Source organism: Pogona vitticeps, chromosome 3 (genome assembly GCF_051106095.1).
Source record: "Pogona vitticeps strain Pit_001003342236 chromosome 3, PviZW2.1, whole genome shotgun sequence".
NCBI classification, from domain to species: domain Eukaryota; kingdom Metazoa; phylum Chordata; class Lepidosauria; order Squamata; family Agamidae; genus Pogona; species Pogona vitticeps.
The window spans coordinates 153,067,947-153,078,520 of NC_135785.1; the positions used below are offsets into that span (position 1 = coordinate 153,067,947).

Sequence of the window (10,574 nt, forward strand, 5' to 3'; positions counted from 1 at the left end):
CTGTTGATGGAACTCCAACTTATATACGATATGTTTTTTCTTTATTACTTCTGCATTGAGCAGGGGGCTGGACTTGATGGCCTTATAGACCACTTCTAACTCAATTGTTTTATGATTCTTATCCAGACATATAACATCAAGCTTATTGAAAATCACCTGCCTTGTGCACCGTAGCTTTTTAATATAGTATTGCAGTTTTGTTTTCTAAAAGCTGGAAGTGGCTGGAAGTTATAATAAGGAGGAAAATACGTGAGTAATTCATAAGATTTAGCTAACTGATGAAGTTACCTGCATTTAGCATTTCTCTGGGAACTTGTGAGTAATTAAAATTGCACCACCTAGGAGTTGGTCACAATACAGGCATTGTGCTAGTGCTACCAGTGCCCACTGAAGCAAAAAATACCCACCAGAAGGCATGTAGGAACTTGGACAAATCTAGATGTAGCAGTACACTATAAAATGACCAGTGGGGTGCATTCAGTTACGAGCTGTGAAGGCTTGTTTCAAAGCACTTTAAGAACTCAAAAACACACGATGAGAATTGTAGCTTTTGGAATATGCCACTTTTCCTTTGTAAGCACAGCAGAGGAAGGCAGCGGTTGCTGGAGTTGCTATTAAACTTTCTTTTCGTTTTGCCCCAGGGGGCCCATATGCCAAAGTCAGCTTTTCCACAGCAAGCATATCAGGAAGATGAACGGATTACTTATTATAACTCATACCAATTTATTTGGCGACTTCAAGCTTTTATAAATTTAAAGGAACTTTCAAATTATCTATCTTGCGCAGGGGAATGTGAATGAAATGCAAATCGACAAGGACAAAGTAATTGGATGATGTAGGCAGATCTCTCGCTCTCTTTTTCTCTAGCACCCTTCTTTCAAACTTCCACCAAGTATTCTCACTAGGGAAGGTCTTCTGTGCTTCCCAGATTTCCATTGCTGTAAAATTTTGCCTAATTTGCAAAATAATTCCAAACTCATATTAAACCAGGATCACGTATTGCTGCTGTGCCAGCAAAACAGTCACTACATGCAATGCATATACACTCTACCTAATGTGGGGATGGCTGTCCATGGTTTAGGAAACAAGCCATTAGTGAGTATATCAACACTACAATGTTATAGCAATTTGATGCCACTGTAACTGCCATGGTTCCATACTAAGGAATCCTGGGATGAGGATCCAAAGTATCTGATGAAGCCCTTGAAACTCCCTGCTGTAGTTCAGGAATATGGACTAGAGCTCCTTAGCACAGAATTCTAAATAAATGACCAACCTATGAATCCTAGGATTTTGTGGGATGAAGCCATGATAGTTAAAGTGGCATCAAATTGCTCTAACTGTGCAATGTAGGTGCTGAGACATCTTCCTGAGAGTAGCCACAGAACAAAGAGCTGAAGATATTTAAGTCTAGTCCAGCTACAGAAACAAGCTAAAGCAGCTACTTAGGGCAACAATATTATTTGGGTCAATTCATGGAGGATGCAGGCCATGTTTCAAAAACAAACTCAGCTGATTGATAATTCCTGGGCAATATGCAGCCTGCTTCGGAATATAGATTGCCAGTAAACTCACTAATTTTCTTCTGCTGCTTACTGCTGTATTCTGTTCATAAGGTATCCCTTCAGGTAGTTCAAGCATGTGAGCCAAAGCTCTGGGACTACAGTGGGAAGGCACTGTGATTCTTCTTCGTCAAGGCTGCCTCACACATGGTTTTCGGGGGGAAACAGTTTGATGAATTAGCCATTCACCTGTTAGCTATATCCATTCCAAAATAAAACAACGAATTCCCCATGCCCAGCAGCATACAGTATTCATCCCTATTGTGTCTGACAGATTATAAAACTTTCTGAGAAAAGCTGATATATTTTGTTGTGCATTACATTTGAATATGAAACTCCCTGATGTGTAACCAGATCTGCAGCCATTTATTTGGCAAGGATTTTTCTTTCATTTCATGAGCAAAACTCTATGTTTTGTGGGTTTTTTTTTTTTTTTTTTTTGGTCCTGTTGTGTTGTGTTTTGCTGATTGGAGGCAGGATACTCTACGTTATCTTCAGACTCTACAAGAGATACAACACAAAAAAGACCAACAGAAAACATTGTGAGTACCCTGTGTGAAGAGAAACGGGCTAACGATTAATTAGTCTCATGGTAACTGCAAAACGAAAGATCATTTGGGCCTTTAAATATGTATGCTTTCACCATGAGAGCCTCTTGTATCTGGAGACCTGCTGGAAGCAATCAGACAAAAGATAGCTACATAACCCAAATTAAATTGATTGTGTGTTTATTTCTCTGTGTGTTTTTATCAGAGCATTGATTTATACCACTGAAGAACTATTAGCAAGCTTCTCTGTGGCATGCTTAAACTGCATTTTCTGTTTCAAACACACTGGTAAAAACTGTGGCTCATAGAGCATCTCCCCAAACTTCTGATACTGGAGATGTAATATGAAAATGAAACAAAACCTGGGTTTAGTTTTCAAGTATACACAGAGTAAGAGCAGACTGTACTCAGACTCACTTCTGTACACAGGTAAAACCACATCAGATTGCGGGGCCAGTGTGGATATTGGCACTGAAACAATCCACAGTCTCTATGTAATCAACTAATCCAAACAGAAGCTTAAAATAGACTGTGAATCAAACTGTTCCAATTCAGTTTGCCAGTGTAGTTGCAGAATTCAATAACTCTAGAATGTGGACTTAATGATCTTCCACAAGGTCCATTATTTGGATGGTCATGTGTTCTTCTTCCAAATGTAGTGAGTCCACCCTTCTGGATCCTTTCTGCTCTTTTCCTTATGTGACAGCCCTGTTTCTGTTCCCAAGTCCTCTCCAGTATGCACTACTGCTTGTGGGAGTCATTAGCTGAAATCTTGTTGCTTAGCTTAGGAAACTGCAGTAAAGCAGGCCTGTTCATTCAGTGGGAATTTGGTAGATAAACTTCTCTTTAGTTTCTTTTGATTCAAAGAGTCCTTTTCTGGTTGTGATTTGCTCTAACATGGAAAGTGGCAACTAGAGTAAGCCCATCTGAATCAATGGAAGTTACAAAGGAGTTACTCACCAAATTCCCACTGGTTTATTGGGTCTGATTTAGTGCAACTTGCTATACTAAGCAACAGGATTTCAGCCAATGATTGCAGAGTTTCAAAAAGTTACCATATTTTTTGCTCCATAAGACACAGTTTTTCCCCCCAAAAAAGTGGGGGAGAAAGTATTGCATCTTATGGAGCAAATACTGTAAAATAAAAAAGGGTTGAGCCACCATGCTGGGAGGCCTCTGAACTGGCACCAGAGGCTGCTTGCTGTGGCAGCCACATTGGACCTCACCACTCTGCCATCTGCACTGCTGGATTTCCAGGATCTGCCTCCTGGAGCCCACCTGGAAAATCAGCAGGGCCAATGGCAGCAAATTTAAATGGCAGAGGGCAGTGAAAACAGCCAAAGACCAAAGGGGAAAGAGTGATCCTAAAAAGACCAGGGGAAATGACAAACGCAGTCCCCCACTACCACAAATTAGGCAGTTGATTTTTCCACATTTGTGGAAATCACAGGGATCAGCACATCTAAAGTGCAATGGATGAGTCTCACCCTGGGAAAACCACTTTTATGATCATGGCATCTCCCCTGCCAGGTATGAGTTGGAGTGGCCCTTGCACCTCCTACCCCCTTCTGTGCCCTGTCCCCCCAAAGGTATGGTGATCCCTCGACTGCACTTCCTGCTCAGAACAGGGCTGCACAGCCCCAGTCCTGCCAGAGGCCAAGAGAGCTCCTCAGTGTTTTGAGGTGCCCCACGGGACCCCCATCGGGGGCTGGGTGTTCCTCCCACAATCCTCCAGTGCACAGATATTACCATACCTAATGTGCGGGGAAGGCAGGGAAAACGGGAAATTCAAACTTTCAGTTAGTGAAGAGGATGTTTGTCTGCTTCCTTGCTAGTCCAAGCGGTTAGAGAGCTGGGAGAGAGACCTGGGACTTCCTGGTATTGTCATTTTAAAATGTAAAATTTAGTTTAAAAGCTTCTTGTTTGGGGTTAGTGCTTGGGTGAAAAGGTGCTCCATTTGAGTTGAAACCTGCTTTTATAGAAATGTGCATACTTGTTTTAAAAGCTGCTAGTTTTTCTTTAAAGCTGCCTGGGAAGCCTTTCAGACCAGTGCCGATCAGCTGTTAGGTGGGGAAAGGAGCGAAAAGAGCACAAAATGGCTGCCGGCTGGGTGCTGGCTTTTAGCTGTTTGGTGCTCTTTTTCAGCTGTTAGGCACTGTGAAGAGCCAGGCTCAGTCTACAGTACCTGGTAAGTGACTTTCTTTTATTTTTTTTAAAGTTTCTGACCTTTCCCCCCCATAAGAATGCATTAATTAATTTTCAATGCATTCTTATGAGAAATTTGGATTCGACTTGCAAACTTTTCAACTAGTTTTGGGCATCTAATAGAGAATGTATTTCCAAAGGGTGTTGCAGCAAGGAAACTAACTATGCTTTATGAGCCAGAACACAAACTTGGCTACTGACCATAAATTAACCCTACATAGATGGGAAAGCAAAATGCAATCTTAATTTTAGTTGTTTCCAAGTCCTCATGGTTGTGGTATCTCTTTGATGTATCTAAATTAGAACAGGGCCAGGAAGTCTCAGAGACAGGGCATAGTTATTTGCTTAGTGTTTTTGGAACAGAGTTCTTGCCTGTAGCATATACTACATTTGCTGATATAGTAGTTTGAAAATTAAGAAAGTCAAAATTCTTTGTGACTTCTAACTGGATTACAATACCTGCTTCCTGATTTCAGCTACTATAGTTTGTATTCGGTTTTTTTGGCTCACCAAGAACATTGTTCCTGGCTTTGTCTTGAATAACCTGTTGTGCCTCGCATGCTATAAGCGTTCAATTATGTCAGAAAACCAAGATTTGGTCTTATACTGAGCATGTGCTACTGCTGGTGAATGGGGTCAAGTTAAGCTTTGTGTTGCTGTTCTTTTGCATAACCTAAAGTAAATAAAACCAGCTGTTAAATAGTTTAATTCCATTATTTATCCTCCATACAACTAAAAGGGACCTCTCAATGCAGTGCCAAATCAGACAAACCATTTCTAACTTAATATAGGCTTGAGCTGTAGCTGAGCAGAGTTGCACAACAATCTCATCTGTCATTGAGACATTTTCTATAAGCATGGGGAGGAGGTGGATGAAAGGAAATGTAAAATATAGGTAGTGTGCTATAGGTCTTATCACTGGCTGATAATGGTCTATATGTACTTGACTTAAATTTATGGTACACAAATTTATAGTACACAAACTAGAGTATACAAACCTTTAAGTCTCTCCATTTGTTAATGACAGTGGTAATGGTTCTTAATGCCACTGTTGACTGCTGTTCACTTTACATGGTTCAGATGTTATTCTGTTATAGTTTATTAAATATTTTATTACACTATTTGGTTCAGAATATATTTTCCTGTTTTCTTCCTCTAAAAAATATGTGCGTCTTAAGGTCAGGTGCATCTTATAGAACAAAAAATACGGTACTTTTGGGACTACAGTTCTCAGAATTCTCAATGGCCAAATTACCATGGACATTTTGGGAGTAGCAGACACCAAAGTAATATTTATACATTCCAGTTGATTTACACAGGAAAGGAAGAAACCCAGAGCAGGAATCCATGCTCTCGTCCTTTCAGAGAAATATTTTTGCTCTATCTTTTCATCTGAAATGAGTGGGCAGCTAATATCTGGTACATAGTTAAGGGCAGCTGACCACAGTAGAACTCTGATTGGAATCCTGCAAAGCCAGTCTGTATGTCTTAAAGACTGGACAGGCTAGGAAGGTACATTGCCTTGAGTCAGACTGTAGGCCTGGCTACCTAGTATTGTCTGCTCTGTCCAAAAGCAACTTTATAGGAGTTCAGGCAAGATTCTCTTTTAGCCTATTCACAGGTACACTTCCACCCAAATATTTAACAGGGCTGGCTTCCAAATCAGACAACATTAGGTATGTTCACAATGCTATGACGAGACATGGAAGTGATGGTGCATCTGAAGAGCCTTCTATTTGGGTGGATACACCAAACAGGAGTTTGTTTCCTGTAATTAACTAACGTCTGATAGCACGCTAACAGTTTCAGAATTCCCATCTAAGTGCATTAAAGCCAAAAGCCATGCAACAAAGCTAGTGCTTCAGATGTCACCATAGGATGGCAGGGGGATAAAATTGTCTGGATAGTGCTACATACTCCAAATACGTTTGTTTTATTTTTTGTTTTGCTTCTCTGGATTTTGCTTGATATAATCCGAATAGTTTCTTTGAGTGAAGGCTTGGACTGTACCTTGAGATTCGATTTCTATTTCGATACCTTTATTGGCATATGAACAGACAGGAGCAAAACGTAGATACAAACCAAACAATAATCAAGAGAAAAGTAAAGCGAGAAATACACTCAAAACAGCAAGCAATATCATAGGTTATGGGTTAAAATAGAAATTTCCAATAGATATCCTGCAACGGCAGATGTAATCAAAGGACAAGAGTCACTCAGGAAAAAGGCTAAGAAGTTGGGAAAAAAAGAAAGCCACAGTTCTAGGAAAAGCTTTCTCAGAGAAGAATGAGCCGGGCAGTGAAATAAAATATGGTCTAGAGAGTCTGGTAGAGTATGACAGAAAAGACAGAGCCTGTTTACACGGGGAATCTTGGAGAAACGGCCTACATGGACCGCCGAAGGGAAAATATTCAGGTGAGCTAGCATAAAAGCTCTTCTCTGACCAGGATTAGTCAGTGAAGAGAAGTAGTTGGAAGGACGTCCTAGGGAAGGAGGAAGACTGAAAAAAAGAGGAGAGCAGGTAGGGTTCAAATTGGCTGAAAGTGTCTCATACTCAAGCTGCCAGAGTTTGTGCTTCCATTTACTCTTGCCTGGGTCACCACCTTCAAATACTGGCTCCGCATTCATCTTCATTCTAACCCCAATTCTCTCCTTTTTGATCTTCTTAGCGATTCTTACACATCGAACTGGTTCCAACTGATCGATTCTAAACTTCTTTCCTTAGGACTGAACCTAGAATCCCTCTTCGATGTTGGATTACAACAGGCCCACTCCTTGATCAAGCACAAACTTTGGCAGCTTGAGTACCTTGAGATAATAAAAGATCCACTGAGTGGGGAAGGAACCTTTGGAAACTGCTATAGCCTGGAGGCAGAGTATGCAGTCTGTGTGCTAGAGATCTCACAATCGGTCTCTGCATTTGAAGCAAGTACTAGGAAAAAAATCCATCCAAAACTCCAGAGAGCTTGTTGCTGGTAAACCATGCAGACAACAACTGGATGATCTGATTTAATTCAATGGAAGGCAGCTTCCCCTATTCTATGACTTTTAAAAGTGATGCCCCATTTTGTCGAGTTATCTGAGTTTCAGCAGGAAAATGTCTTTGACTAACATTGGTTAAGGCCCGTTGAACCCCAGTGGAATTGATGTCCAAATAAACACATCAGATTCGAATCTAAGTTTCATTTCAGTGACCCAGAGCTAGGTGCATAATTTTCCCATTGAAATCAGGGGGGGATCATACTCATTATATTTTAATTAAAGTGGAGGAGAGAGAAGTTGTGATCTCTAGTAAAGGTTTGTTTGCTTGTTTTTTCTCCTGCCACCTTTAATAAATTATATTAAAAAATTGCCTGGAGGCAAAAACTAATTCCTTTGTATATTTTGCAACTTTGCAACTGGTTACCTGCTGAGATAATAGAACATGCCAAGAGATGACAATTTAATGTTAGTGCTCAGCCTTAATCACTTCCACAATCTGTCAGTGTGAGGCCTCTTCGACTCCAGTGAATAATCCTCTTCTTTTCCTTATAGCATCCATTGAGAAAAGGAGTTTGTCAGTAAACTTTCAGTAGGAGAGATAATAGTACTTCTGTAGGATTAAGCTCTGGACCTGAGGTCAGGGATGAGAAATTGAAGAGAGGCTTCCATGAACAGATTGCAAAATTCTGAATCTATTTGGACTGATCTTTGAGGGGCTGCCCTATATAGAGCCGAGTGGACAGCAAGACTATACCTCTGAAAAAGAAAGTTTTCCCTGGAGGAGTTTCCTTTTCATACAGGCCCAAGTAGGCCCAAGATAGCTTGGAAGATACAGACTGCTCAAGGTGAGTAAAATGTAAGAGTGTGAGGAGAAGGCAAAACTCAACATTTCTTAAGGAGGAAACAAAACTCAACATTCATTAGAGATAAGCTGCTCTGCGCATTGGTAACTGCTTTGCTGAAATGGGAGAAATTGTAACCAATGCATATATTCCTCAAGGACCAATCAACTGCTGCATACTTTCTTCTTTTTCTTCTTCTAAATTGTATAAAACTGTTTTACCTGAATAAACTTGTTGCCCTCTCCTCCAAGGAACTGTCCACTTATTATTGTTTCGTGAGACTTGGCTTCATAGTATTAGCTAAGGTACTGAGTTTGGGTAGTAACAAGCATGTGTAGGTGTCTGTATATGTGTCTGTGGGCAGGGTCTCCCAGAATGTGGGTAGTTGAAGTCCAAAAGAAAAAGGAAGGAAGGAAGGGGCACCCTAAATTGGACATGCAGGACTGTCCCATCTTCCAGCTGAACCTAGGAAAGATGAACAAAGGGACAGACTATATCAGAAAGTACCCTGTTATTTTTAAGACTTTAAGAACATGAGAACATAAGAAGAGCCCTGCTGGATCAGGCTAAGGGCCCATCTAGTCAAGCTTCCTGTATCTCACAGTGGTCCCTCCAGATGTATCTGGGTGTACTAGATACCTGTCTCCTGATACCCCTCCCCTGAATTTGGCATTTTGAGGTATCTTCCTTTTAGGCCTGGAGATTTTACATCCCCATCATGGCTTGTAACCTGTGATGGACTTTTCCTCTAGGAATCTGTCCAATCCCCTTTTAAAGGCATCTAGGCCATATTCCATCACCACATCCTGTGGCAAGGAGTTCCACAGACTAACAACATGCTGGGAAAAGAAATATTTTCTTTCATCTGTTCTCATTCTTTCCAACACTCAATTTGAGTGGGTGTCCCCTGGTTCTAGTATTGCGTGAGAGGGGGGAAAGCTTCCCTCTATCCACTTTATTCATCCCCTGCATAATTTTATGTCTCACTCATGTCCCCCGTCAGGCACCTTTTCTTTAGACTAAAGAGTCCCAAACGCTGCAGCCTTTCCTCATAAGGGAGGTGCCACAGCCCAGTCATCATTTTAGTCACTCTCTTCTGCACTTTTTCCAATTCCACTATGCCTTTTTTGAGGTGTGGCGACCAGAAATGTATGCAATACTCCAGGTACGGCCTTACCATTATTTTGTACAATGGCTTTATAATGTTGGCTGTTTTATTTGCCATCCCCTTTTTAATGATACCTAGCATGGAATTGGCCTTCTTCACTGCTACCGCTTTACATCTTGTCAGATGTTTCAGCGAAGTGTATACTTGTTTTAGCTTTTGCTCACTATTCCTTTGTATCACTATTAGATCTCACAGAAATGAATGGGTGGGGGGGAGAAGATGGTGGTTTATACCAATTTCTTGATGGACCTTCATGGGTTCCTCTGTAAATGAAGATAACTGTCCTGAGTTGTACCTTTTAACTTTTTTGGTTATGGAGACTACCAAGTTAAAAGGCAATTTTGAATGATTTTACAAATAAACAGACACCCCACCTTCTTAATGCTTCTTGACATGCTTTGGAGTTGCTATTTGTCACTGAATTGTGACACTGTGCTCTGAAGTAAGAAATTGACAAAAAGCAATGAAACACAAATCACTAGCAGAGTGATGTCACGGAGGATTGCTTCTGCTCCATCGCATCCTAGGCATGCTGTGTAAGTTTGCTTAGCTTTTCAAACTTTTTTAAAAAAGGAAAATTAATGTTATGTGAGTTTTAAAGTCTGCATTCTATCCACTGAAGGTGCTTCAGCAGAAACAAGGATTGTCACCTTGCCCACCCAGCCCAAAATAACAAGACAGACACAGGTGCATGGGATAACTAGGGCCACAACTTCATTAACTTATTTATAACCCAAAACTTTCCCTTCCCACAAGGGGGCGTACCGTAGTGCAAAAGAGTTGGTCTATAACTGGAGTCAACCTTGACTTTCTGGTCCAGACCACCCATCAAGTTCCTATAGGAAAGCGCTCTGTCTTACCGTACAGCATGCTTCTGTGTATCCCAGCTATGGTATCCCAAGTTTGCCCCATACGAGTCTCAAACCCTCACTGCTCCACATCCCCTGGGGTCCCAGCTTCCCCTCCTCTCAACTAAAGCTCTGCTGCTGCCCATCTGAGAGGAGGGGTGCTTAGCACCAACTATGTGCTTTCTTAGGAACTGACTAATCCTTATCCATCACGGCATAGGGATTACTTGGTATGCCCCATGCCCCCCACCAAGCTGAACTATTCAGCTCTAAGGCCCCCTTGTAGATCATTTAAAAATATATTCAGGCCCTCCTCAGATAGATGCACACCATCCTCCCTGTATAACTTGGGCTGAGAGACTCCAATAAGAGGATGTGCAGCCACTGACCCCAGGCATTGCCATACTTCTCTGCTCACT

The 10,574-nt window shown here is 41.3% G+C and overlaps 1 non-coding gene across 1 annotated transcript; it reads right to left on the reverse strand.

Moving 5' to 3' along the window:
- Window positions 1-3,485: 3,485 nt before the first annotated feature.
- On the reverse strand, window positions 3,486-3,648 carry LOC140706309 (U1 spliceosomal RNA). Its single transcript, XR_012085948.2, has one exon. It is a non-coding gene; the product is annotated as a U1 spliceosomal RNA (small nuclear RNA).
- Between the last annotated feature and the right edge of the window lie 6,926 nt (window positions 3,649-10,574).